Source organism: Triticum aestivum, chromosome 5A (genome assembly GCF_018294505.1).
Source record: "Triticum aestivum cultivar Chinese Spring chromosome 5A, IWGSC CS RefSeq v2.1, whole genome shotgun sequence".
Lineage (NCBI taxonomy): Eukaryota > Viridiplantae > Streptophyta > Magnoliopsida > Poales > Poaceae > Triticum > Triticum aestivum.
This window is the reverse complement of record NC_057806.1, coordinates 17,051,707-17,061,378: the sequence shown is the minus strand read 5'-3', so window position 1 is coordinate 17,061,378 and position 9,672 is coordinate 17,051,707. Positions and strand designations below refer to the sequence as shown.

At 42.9% G+C, this 9,672-nt stretch overlaps 2 pseudogenes; one reads left to right on the top strand and one right to left on the bottom strand.

Annotated features, from left to right (window-relative positions):
• The first annotated feature begins 1,379 nt into the window (after nt 1–1,379).
• On the top strand, nt 1,380–3,967 carry LOC123101140 (lysine-specific demethylase JMJ25-like; annotated as a pseudogene).
• A 5,284-nt stretch (nt 3,968–9,251) lies between these two features.
• The window catches only part of LOC123101139 (SNF2 domain-containing protein CLASSY 4-like), a 2,217-nt pseudogene continuing 1,796 nt past the window's right edge, over nt 9,252–9,672 (bottom strand).

The following is a 9,672-nucleotide window of genomic DNA, read 5'->3' as shown; positions in this document are numbered from 1 at the left end:
GCATAGAGATCACGACGCAGGAGTGTATCATCTCGACCATGGACGTTCTCAATGAGATTATCATAATCATCATCGAGCCCGTTAAGCACAAAGGTGGTGAAGTCCGCGTCCAGAAGTGGCTGACCAACAGAGGCCAGGGTGTCAGCGAGGCTCGTCATCTTGTTGAAGTACTCCATGATGCTGAGATCGCCAAGTTTGGTCTCACCCAGCTCGGTGCGTATAGAGTGCGCACGCGCCTGAGACTGAGAGGCGAAACTGGTGTGGAGGGCCGCCCACGCCTCCCTGGACGTAGCGGCGAAGATGACCATCGACGAAACACTCGGCGTGAGCGAGGACTGGATGGCAGAGAGAATGGCCTGATCCTCCGCCACCCATGTGTGATATGCCGGATGGTGAGGAGGTGGGCACGGGATGGACCCATCAACGTAGCCCTCCAAGTAGCGGCTGCGGAGGAGAGGCAAAACCTGCGCACGCCATGAAAGGTAGTTGTCCGGCCCGAGCTTCACTGGTAGCAGGTGCGAAAATAAAACGGCGGCGGCGCCATGGTTTGAGCAGTGTACGCCTGCGCCAGTGATGCATAGGGATCCATGGACGGAGCCATCTCTGGACGAGGGATCATCGCATAGGGGTAGCCGGACGAGGGAGCAGCTAGGGCGCCCGGCGCTGCAGGGGCCGAGTCACCGTTCCCGGGAGCCACAAGGGCACCATGCGGCGAGGCAGCCGCCCCCCATAGGGCTGCGGCGGCAGCGCGGAATAGTAGTGGTACAGCGGCGGTGGCACCGCCGTGTAGGGGTGCGGCGGTGGCGCAGCGGGGGCCGATCCCGGCCAGGGATGCGGCGACGGCGCAGCGGGGGCCGATCCCGGCCAGAGAGAAGACGGTGGCGGGGGGGCACCGTAGGTGCAGTGCCACGGGTAGCTCAGCGGAGGAGGGCCGCCTGTAGCCTGCAGCATCGCAGCGTCGGGCGGGCAGCCAGATCGTCCCCGAAGCCCGGCGCCTGCAGGAAGCAGGCGGCGGCAGGTTGGCGCCGTACGCCGCCACGAGTGGCCGGGAGGCCAGGAAGGGCGACATCGGGGCTAGGGCCGGCGCGGCAGCGGCGGCGGTCGAGATCGGCGTGGCAGCGGCGGCGGCGGCGGCGGCGGGAGGTGGTGCAGCGGAAGACATCGTAACCTAATCTGATACCATGTAAGATATAGGGTTTGGGAAACTAGCTCGACACCCTAAACGGGGTGTGGCTATCTCATTATATAGACATACCAAGAGATACAATACAAGGCATATACAAGACTATGTATATACAGTCTAACAGGGTGATGGGAGAACCAGTAGTTTTTGAGGCATTCTAGATAAGATGTCAGGTTTCAGCTGGGAGCCGCGAACCATGTGGTCTCAGATACACGTTGATGACAAGGCTTCTGATCTGGTGAATGTGAAGGCTATCGATTGCCTTAGTTGTTGTGAGGTGAGCGGTAATCTTCTCCTTTTACAACTCAGATCTAGATGATATTACTCCCTCCCGTTATCTAAATATGTCATTTTATAGAACTGTATTAAAAATACTATTTGCATTAATAGATCAGAATCAAATGCATAATTATATCTCCAACACTAGTTCACAGTACATGGAATTAATGTAGTACCAGGGTCTTACCTTTCAGTAAAGATTTCCTAGCTAGCTGAGAAGCAACAGATTTAACATATAAAGGGTTCAGTGCCTTGTATATCTGTATATGTCACGTGCAAAAATTGGGTTCATACTTTAAATATTCATTCCAATCCTTATGAAAAGATGAAGATGATAAGTTAATGTTTCCTAAGCTTCCTTTTTCAGGTCGAAATACACAATAGTAGCTTTTAGCCATAAATCTTAATCTAGTAATTAGTTGCATGCAGTTAGTTGGGCACGCGGTGCGGATCGTAGACTCAGCAGGCGCGCAGTCGATTCTGCGTCGTGCAGCCGGGTCGTGGAGCTGCTTGTGGGCTGCATGCCTGCATGTAGGGATTAGCCGGTGCATGTAGGTAGCTAGTTATTAGTTAGTTAGCAGATCGTAGAGTGATTCCAGGTTAGTTAGTGGCAAGTTGGACGTGCAGGCTGTGCACCCGTGCTTGTGCTACTTATAAGAATGAAAGCCGTGGTGCTGCAAAGGGAGAGTAGCTAGGAGAAAAAAATGTAGTCTCCGGTGGTCTCTCGCGTGTGTGCACTCACCATGAGGAGTAGTAGCCGGATTTGATCTCCACGACGTGTAGTCTCTCAAGTACGTGACGGTATGTTGCCGACCCGAGTTTGAGCTTGAAGAAGAAGAGCGCCATTCGTGTGGCGAGGCGTTTGAGTGCCGGGAAGAACCTTGTGTCCAGCGTGCTTTTTCTTACACCTTCGTTAGAGCGAGTGAGAGAAAGAGCGCTATCCGGTTTTGTCCCACAATGGCTTCTTCAATAGATACTACAAAGGTCGACATTATGATAATGGTTGGCGAGAGATCCTCAAACTGAAGGACTGTCCTACATCAAATCAATTTGAAGAGCTCTTTCCAAACCATGGAGAAATGTATATGCCTTCATTACCTCTCCAACCATACACCAACCCGAATTTTGGCATCATTAATATTTCAACTTTCCTTCCTTACGATCTTCACAAGGTTGATTTGGGCCCGAAATCATACATAGCATACGATATTTCACAAGAACTTGAAAGAGGAGATTCGGTTACCAGGCTTCATTGCGACTTGATGCGGTAAGTGAGATAGATAAGTGTATGACTGTAACAGAGAGAATTCCTTAATTACCTTGGTAAAATGTAATAAGTGGCCAGAACTCCATTCTATAATCCATTTTAGATTAATCTGCATTATCGAAATGGCGCACCTACTAGTGGTTTTATTCATTTCTAAGGTTTGGTCTAATATTAGGTCAATGTAATGTTGCATACTACCAAGGTTGCCTCTTATAGGAGGCAAGAAAGTGCCTTAGTTTTTCCGAAATTAAAACACAAGGCCCAAGATAAAATTGGATTATGCAGTGATGATATAAACAGGGACGGCTATGCAAAACATAATACATCACCTGAACATATGGAGGGCCAGGAGGGTGCTCGCTGGGATATATTCAGAAGAGGGGATGTCCCACGATTGAAAGAATATTTGAGAGAGCACTCCAAAGAATTTCGTCATGTAGGTTGTTGTCAACTAAAAAAGGATAGTACTTTTGATAACGGAAGTATGTGTACAGTGTACATCTCATTTGATATTTTGGTGCAGGTGTATAACCCAGTGCACGACGAAACATTTTATCTAACAGAACACCACAAGAGAAAGCTTAAAGTTGAACATGGTGAGTTGTAGTACCTGCAAATCACACAATATATATGAAGTTTCAGAGAAAAGTAAACTAAAGTGTTATGTCTATCCAAATTGGTAATGTGTTTCAGGAGTAGAGCCATGGACTACAGTACAAAAACTTGGAGAGGCTGTTTTCATAGCAGCCGGCTGTCCACATCAAGTATGACAAATTCAGGTATATATCGCCTGAACAAACTATAGGTATAGACATGATCATATTTGACAGCCAAAAACTGGTTTATTATTTCTGTAATATGTAACTGGTTGTGTTCTTCTATTACTTTTGTAGTCTTGTACCAAGATTGTTATAGGCTTTGTTTCCCCTGAGAATGTTAGACAATGTATGATGCTGAATAAAGAGCACAGATCAAAGGAAGACAAATAGAGGTTAACCTTTTTACACCATTATGTTAACCCTATGTTTTGGTGCAAACATAGTTTAATAGAACTATGTTCCAGAACACAAACTCAATCATATTAGGCTCTCTGATTACATGCTTGTTGATTCCAGATTTGTACTTGCAGGTGTCTTTGGTTGAGGAACTGTGACAAACATATTTTGTACAAAATGCAGGTCAAGAAGATGATCATCTATGCTGTTAATCATTCTGTTCAGACCTTGAGGACGATCTGAAACATTTTTTCCTGGAAAGGAGTGCCTCGGCACGAAGCCCTTTATTAACAGATTTCCAATTCTTGCGAGACAATTTGTGACATGCTTTCTCCTGGAGGCAACAAAATTAATTTTCTTAGAATGAAGATGTAAACTAGGAGGAAAAGTGGCTGCAGATCACATCCAGGTGCTGCAGAAAACAGTGGTTAAAATTATTAGTATAGCATTTATTTGAGGCACTTGGAGCTAAAATTGAAATATTAAGATGGAGATTTGAATTATGTACTCTTCGTTTTGTAAACACTGTGTTGCAATTGATTTGTGGACCATGGCATGAAAATTCCTACAAGCCATGTTTTTTCAACAATTTCAACAACTCTATGTTAAATAGCTTAGTTAGTTGAACTTTATATCTGTAATATAATCCTGGGAGGTTGCTGGACTGAAGAAATGGGACATAATCTTGTCGCTTATTTTTAAGGAAGACAGTAGGGTTTCTCTGTTGTGTATTTTTTTTACAAGTTTGTATATGAAAAAAAGTACAATGTAAAATGGCCGGTCAGCTTAGGCTAATCTTGCTGCATGAGTTGTCATATGTAATCGTCATAGATGTATATGGACCCATGTTGGTTATTTTCAGTCTTGGTGCTATTCCATTGCCCCATTTTTCGGCATCTCAACACTTACCACCATGAACAAAATGATTTTGTGGCACTGTTTTTAACACCTTGAAACATCCTCAATGTTTCATGAAGGAATTTATGTGCAACAATAATATGCTCTCCAAAATTTAAGCAAACATCTATTAGCCGACAGAGCTCAATCATTTCTCTTTGGTAAAACTCCCAGTGCACTATTTGAATGAAAAATATCTTCTTCCAAATTTTACCAATCCTGAAAAAAGCCAGCCCTTGGTGCTTGTATGATGGCGGATGTCCTGGCAGCCGATCAAGAACGTCTGTTGTCTGGGCCTTTAGATAATAGAGAATAGCAATGCCGAGTGGGAGCTTGAGGGATGACGACTCACAAGACCACTCAACAGGCAGGCGCTGTTGAATAGGCAACAGCATAGGCAAGCTAGAGTATAGGGACGTACAATATGCATGTAAAGAAGACGGTTCTACATGTTGTTAATCCCGCTGTTGAGACCTTGAAACACAATCTGAAATATATTTTTCCCAGAAAGCAGTTACCTGGAATGAAGCCCTTTATTAAAATATTTGCGGTCCTTATGAGACAATTTGTGACATGCTTTTTCCTTGACACAACAAAATTACTTTTCTTAGAACTATGATGTAAACTAGGAGGAAAAGCGGGTGCAGATCACATTCAGGTGCTGTGAAAAATAGTGGTCAAGTTATTTAACATAGCATTTATTGAGGCTCTTGGAGCTAGAATTATTTCAGAGTAATATTGAGGTAGACATTTGAATTATGCACGCTTCATTTTGTTAACACTTTTTTGCAATTGCTTTGTGGTAGGGAAAGATTCCTAGAAGCCATGATTCCTTGATAATTTCGACAACACTATCTTGAATAGCTTAGTTAATTAAAAGAGTGAAGTGTACTGTAGGTCCTTAAACTATTCCAGGGATGTCACGTAGGTCCTCGAACTATGAAAATCGTCATCCAGGTCCTCGAAGTGCAGTAAGTGTGTCATTTAGGTCCAAAATCTCTCTGACAGGCTCTAACTGGCCAGCTGGCACGTAAACAGTAACCATAACAATGCGTGGCAAACAGTCCTGAATTCCTGTGCGCACGATAAACAATAAATATAAAAAAATATCAAAAAACTGAGATCCTCTGTCATCGAAGATACCCTGGCGCGTGAACAGTTCATTAATTCAAAAAAAGTTCGCGAACGATGAATTTGGAAAAAATATTTGTGACTTAATAAAATGTTCGCGAATGATGAATTTGGAAAAAATATTCGCGACTTTAAAAAAATATTCACGACTTTAGAAAAAGTTCGGGAACGATGAATTTGGAAAAATATTCACGACTTTAAAAAAATGTTCGCGAACGATGAATTTGGAAAAAATATTCGCGAGTTTAAAAAAAGTTCGCGAACGATGAATTTTGAAAAAATATTCACGACTTAAAAAAATGTTCACGAACGATGAATTTGGAAAAAATATTCGTGACTTTAATAAAATGTTCGCGAACGATGAATTTGGAAAAAAATATTCGTGACTTTAATAAAAAGTTCACTAACATTTTTTAAAGTCACAATTTTTTGTGGTTCGCGAACAGTTTTTTCCATACCCATGAACAATATTTGTGGTTCGCGAACATTTTTTTCCATACCCACGAACAATATTTGTGGTTCGCGAACATATTTTCAAATTTATAGTTTGTGAACTTTTTTAAAGTCGCCAATATTTTCGCATAATCGCGAACATTTTTTGAATTAATGAACATTTTTACTATTCACGCACCAGTGGTATCTTCGATGCCAAAGATTATCAGATTTTTTTGTTTTATTTTTCGCACTGTTCACCATGCCAGCTGACCATCTAGAGGCGGTTAGTGAGATTTTGGACCTGGATGACACACTTACTGTACTTCGAGGACCTGAATGATGATTTTCATAGTTCGAGGACCTATGTGACACCCCTGAAATAGTTTAAGGACCTACAGTGCACTTCACTCTAATTAAAATGTATTCATGTAAGATAATCCTGGGAGGTTGTGGGATTGAAGAAACGAGATATAATTTTGTCTCTTTTTCAAGGAAGACAGTTGGTTAATTGAATGTATCTTAATATGGTATCAGATCTGAGGTATTGGTTTCGAGTCTCGGTCCCTGCATTTTCCTCAACTTCATTTGCATAGATGTGGCACTAGAGTTATTTTCACTGACCGAGCAGCGGTCTATGATACATTATCATCACTGTCCGGTCGGCCAGCCTGTGTGACAATGATGACATCACCGACCCAGAAGCACCGACGGGCTGCTAGCGCATCAGTGATGATACATTTTTTTGCCGGTGAGTGTTATGTGGCCTTCTAGTAGTGTCTCTTCCTCATAACGTTCTCTTCACACTCCCTACACCATAAATTAGTGCCACCATCCCCACATTAAAACAACAATGCTATTAGAAGGACACTCCAGCCTTGATCCTCCTCCAACGGGCGATAACAATAAGCAGCCGACTCCTGAAATCATGCCCGCTGCAGCAATGCCAGTGCCCCTGGACCGGTCAATGTTGGAGACACCAACCCCGTGTAAGGGATGCATGTGCTGCTGGTGGAGAACGCCGTGTTGTTGCAGAAACGAAGCAGGTGCTGACCAGTAATGAAGCAAACTTCAAGATCACAGGATTGCATTGTTCCATGGCCATGGTTATGTTCACCAAATCTCTTCATCGTGCAAATGGTGTATTAGAGGACCATACAGTAACAGTGGCCTTGCCCTATGATGTGATATTCATAGACTGCCAGGTAAATTTGTCCAGCAACAACATTCCAAGCATCCGTCCAATCTTAATTTCCTTTTAGGCTTTGCAAAAAAGATAAAAACTGATGTTGTTCATTCTCCGGTCAAATGACAAATCCAATAGAAAAGATAAAAACCGCATAGATTGTTTTGTGCTGTGCCAAGGGAAAAAATGTCTTCCAACTTCCACTTGACGATAAATAGACGTTAGTGGCATATGAGTACCCGGTGAAAACATTCAGTAATATGTTAGGGAGTCAAAAAAATTGAGTGACATATGGGATGGCCAAAGTGTCTATGATGTATATGGAATCTACTCATTTTGAAAAGCACGAGTTCATTTTAGCGAATAATGGGACTTGCACCTTTTCACCCAGTTGCAATTGCGGAAAAGTGGAAATTAGATTTTCGTTGAAATGATTCCCGACATTTTCTTCAGGTTGCGTGCATGAGTGTGGTCTGTTGTTTGGGTAATCGTCTTCTGTCTTGTCGCAGATGATGACACACATCACATAGGCAGGCTCTGGTCACCTCCTATGGATCATCGTAGATTGAAGTGTTGCAATTTTTGATGGAAATAAATGCAAAAAGTGTGGTGCACACATGATGTACGTTAAAGAGTGGACTGATGGCTTCTCAAAAAGAAGAATAAATACTGGATTGAAGGAATCTTTTTTCAGAATACATGATATACATATATCAAGACTTTCCACTATACCCTCTCATCCCTATGCTAACCGGCATGTTCGGTCCTTAGGTTGGACAGTGGTACATATGTGAATTTGCAAATAATTGAAGATCGATTATAACAAACATAAGCGAGAACATTGGACTTCTTATGATATTCGATTAGATCAAAGAACATATACATCTATAAATCATGCATACATAATCAAAATAGTTTGTATCCAGTGTTAACAGAAAGTCAAAATCATCACACAATAAAGCATACCAAAGATTACATCAAATCGATCACAACTAAGTGATACAATTGAGAAACTAGAGAGAGAAGATGCCACATAGCTAGTGTTATGGACCATAATCCGTACTAGTGGTTGGGGCGCACCCCTGGGTTAGCCTCCTGAGAGGAAGGTCAGGCGCTGCTAGGTAGGAGGCAACCCTTTCACCTATTTTTTTTTCTTGTTTTGTATAGCACATGCATAATTAAAGGATTGGGAGGAGGTGGCGTACAACTAAGAGAAAGGATTTCAGCAAGTGATGTTAGGAGAATAACGTATACCTGAAAGATTTGATGAGCGTAATATATTGGAGCTTAATCTATATACTTCCGAATTAACTCCCATGTCTTGTTCTCACAAATTTGTAAACGATTACAGGAGAATATAGGATTCCTAGAAATAGATAGAGGAGACATATGTATACTAAGTCATTGCCTGACGACCAAGGCTGAGCCCCACCACCTCCTCCACCCTCATCACAACGTCCAGCTTATCTCCTCCTAGTCTGAATCCTTCGTGGAATCACATTACTACAAGGATGCCATCTCCACCGCCCTCTTTCTTGGCCTGATAGAGAGAGTCATTGGCAAGCCAAAGGGGTTACGAACGGGTAGTCATGGTGCAGTAGCACGGTCAGGAAGCCGTAATCGGATGGCACGGCCAGATCATTTGGCCGGCTCCAGCAGGGAGGCGAACCACATATACGATCTCAATTTAGAATTTCTATTTTCAATACCTTGCAAATAATTTACTTCTTTTGTTGAAGAATCCATAAATTCAGAATTTCATGGAACGCCTGCTTGTCCAGTAATGATATAATAGCATAAGTACCACAAGCAATTATGGAAATTGCAACCTTCTGATCTTAGAAGCTTCCACTTACCAAAGATCTATAAGTTCTATTGTCACTACAATGGGAGAATATTCACAAAAATCTCTTTCAGATTTTCATCTTCTGTAATTTGTTCCAAAATCCTGTCATTGGAAATAGATTCTGATGACGCGTTGCGCTCCGCAGGCTGTTCCTCAATTGAAAACAACAATTTGGACATTTGGTCTTTCATAGCTTATATATCATATTTGCCCTTCTCTTGTGTTCACTAGTAGAAAAGGGGGCTTTGGTCCAGGCCGGGTAAGCCCATTAGTTCCGGTTCAGTCCAGATCCAGGACCAATGGGTGCATTTATCCCGGTTCATGCGGCTAAGGCATTAGTCCCGGTTCACCTGGTCCCTTCAGTCCCGGTTCGTGCCACGAACCGGGACTAAAGGGTGCGATGCCCATTAGTCCCGGTTGGTGGCACCAACCGGGACTAAAGGTTAGAGCTTTAGT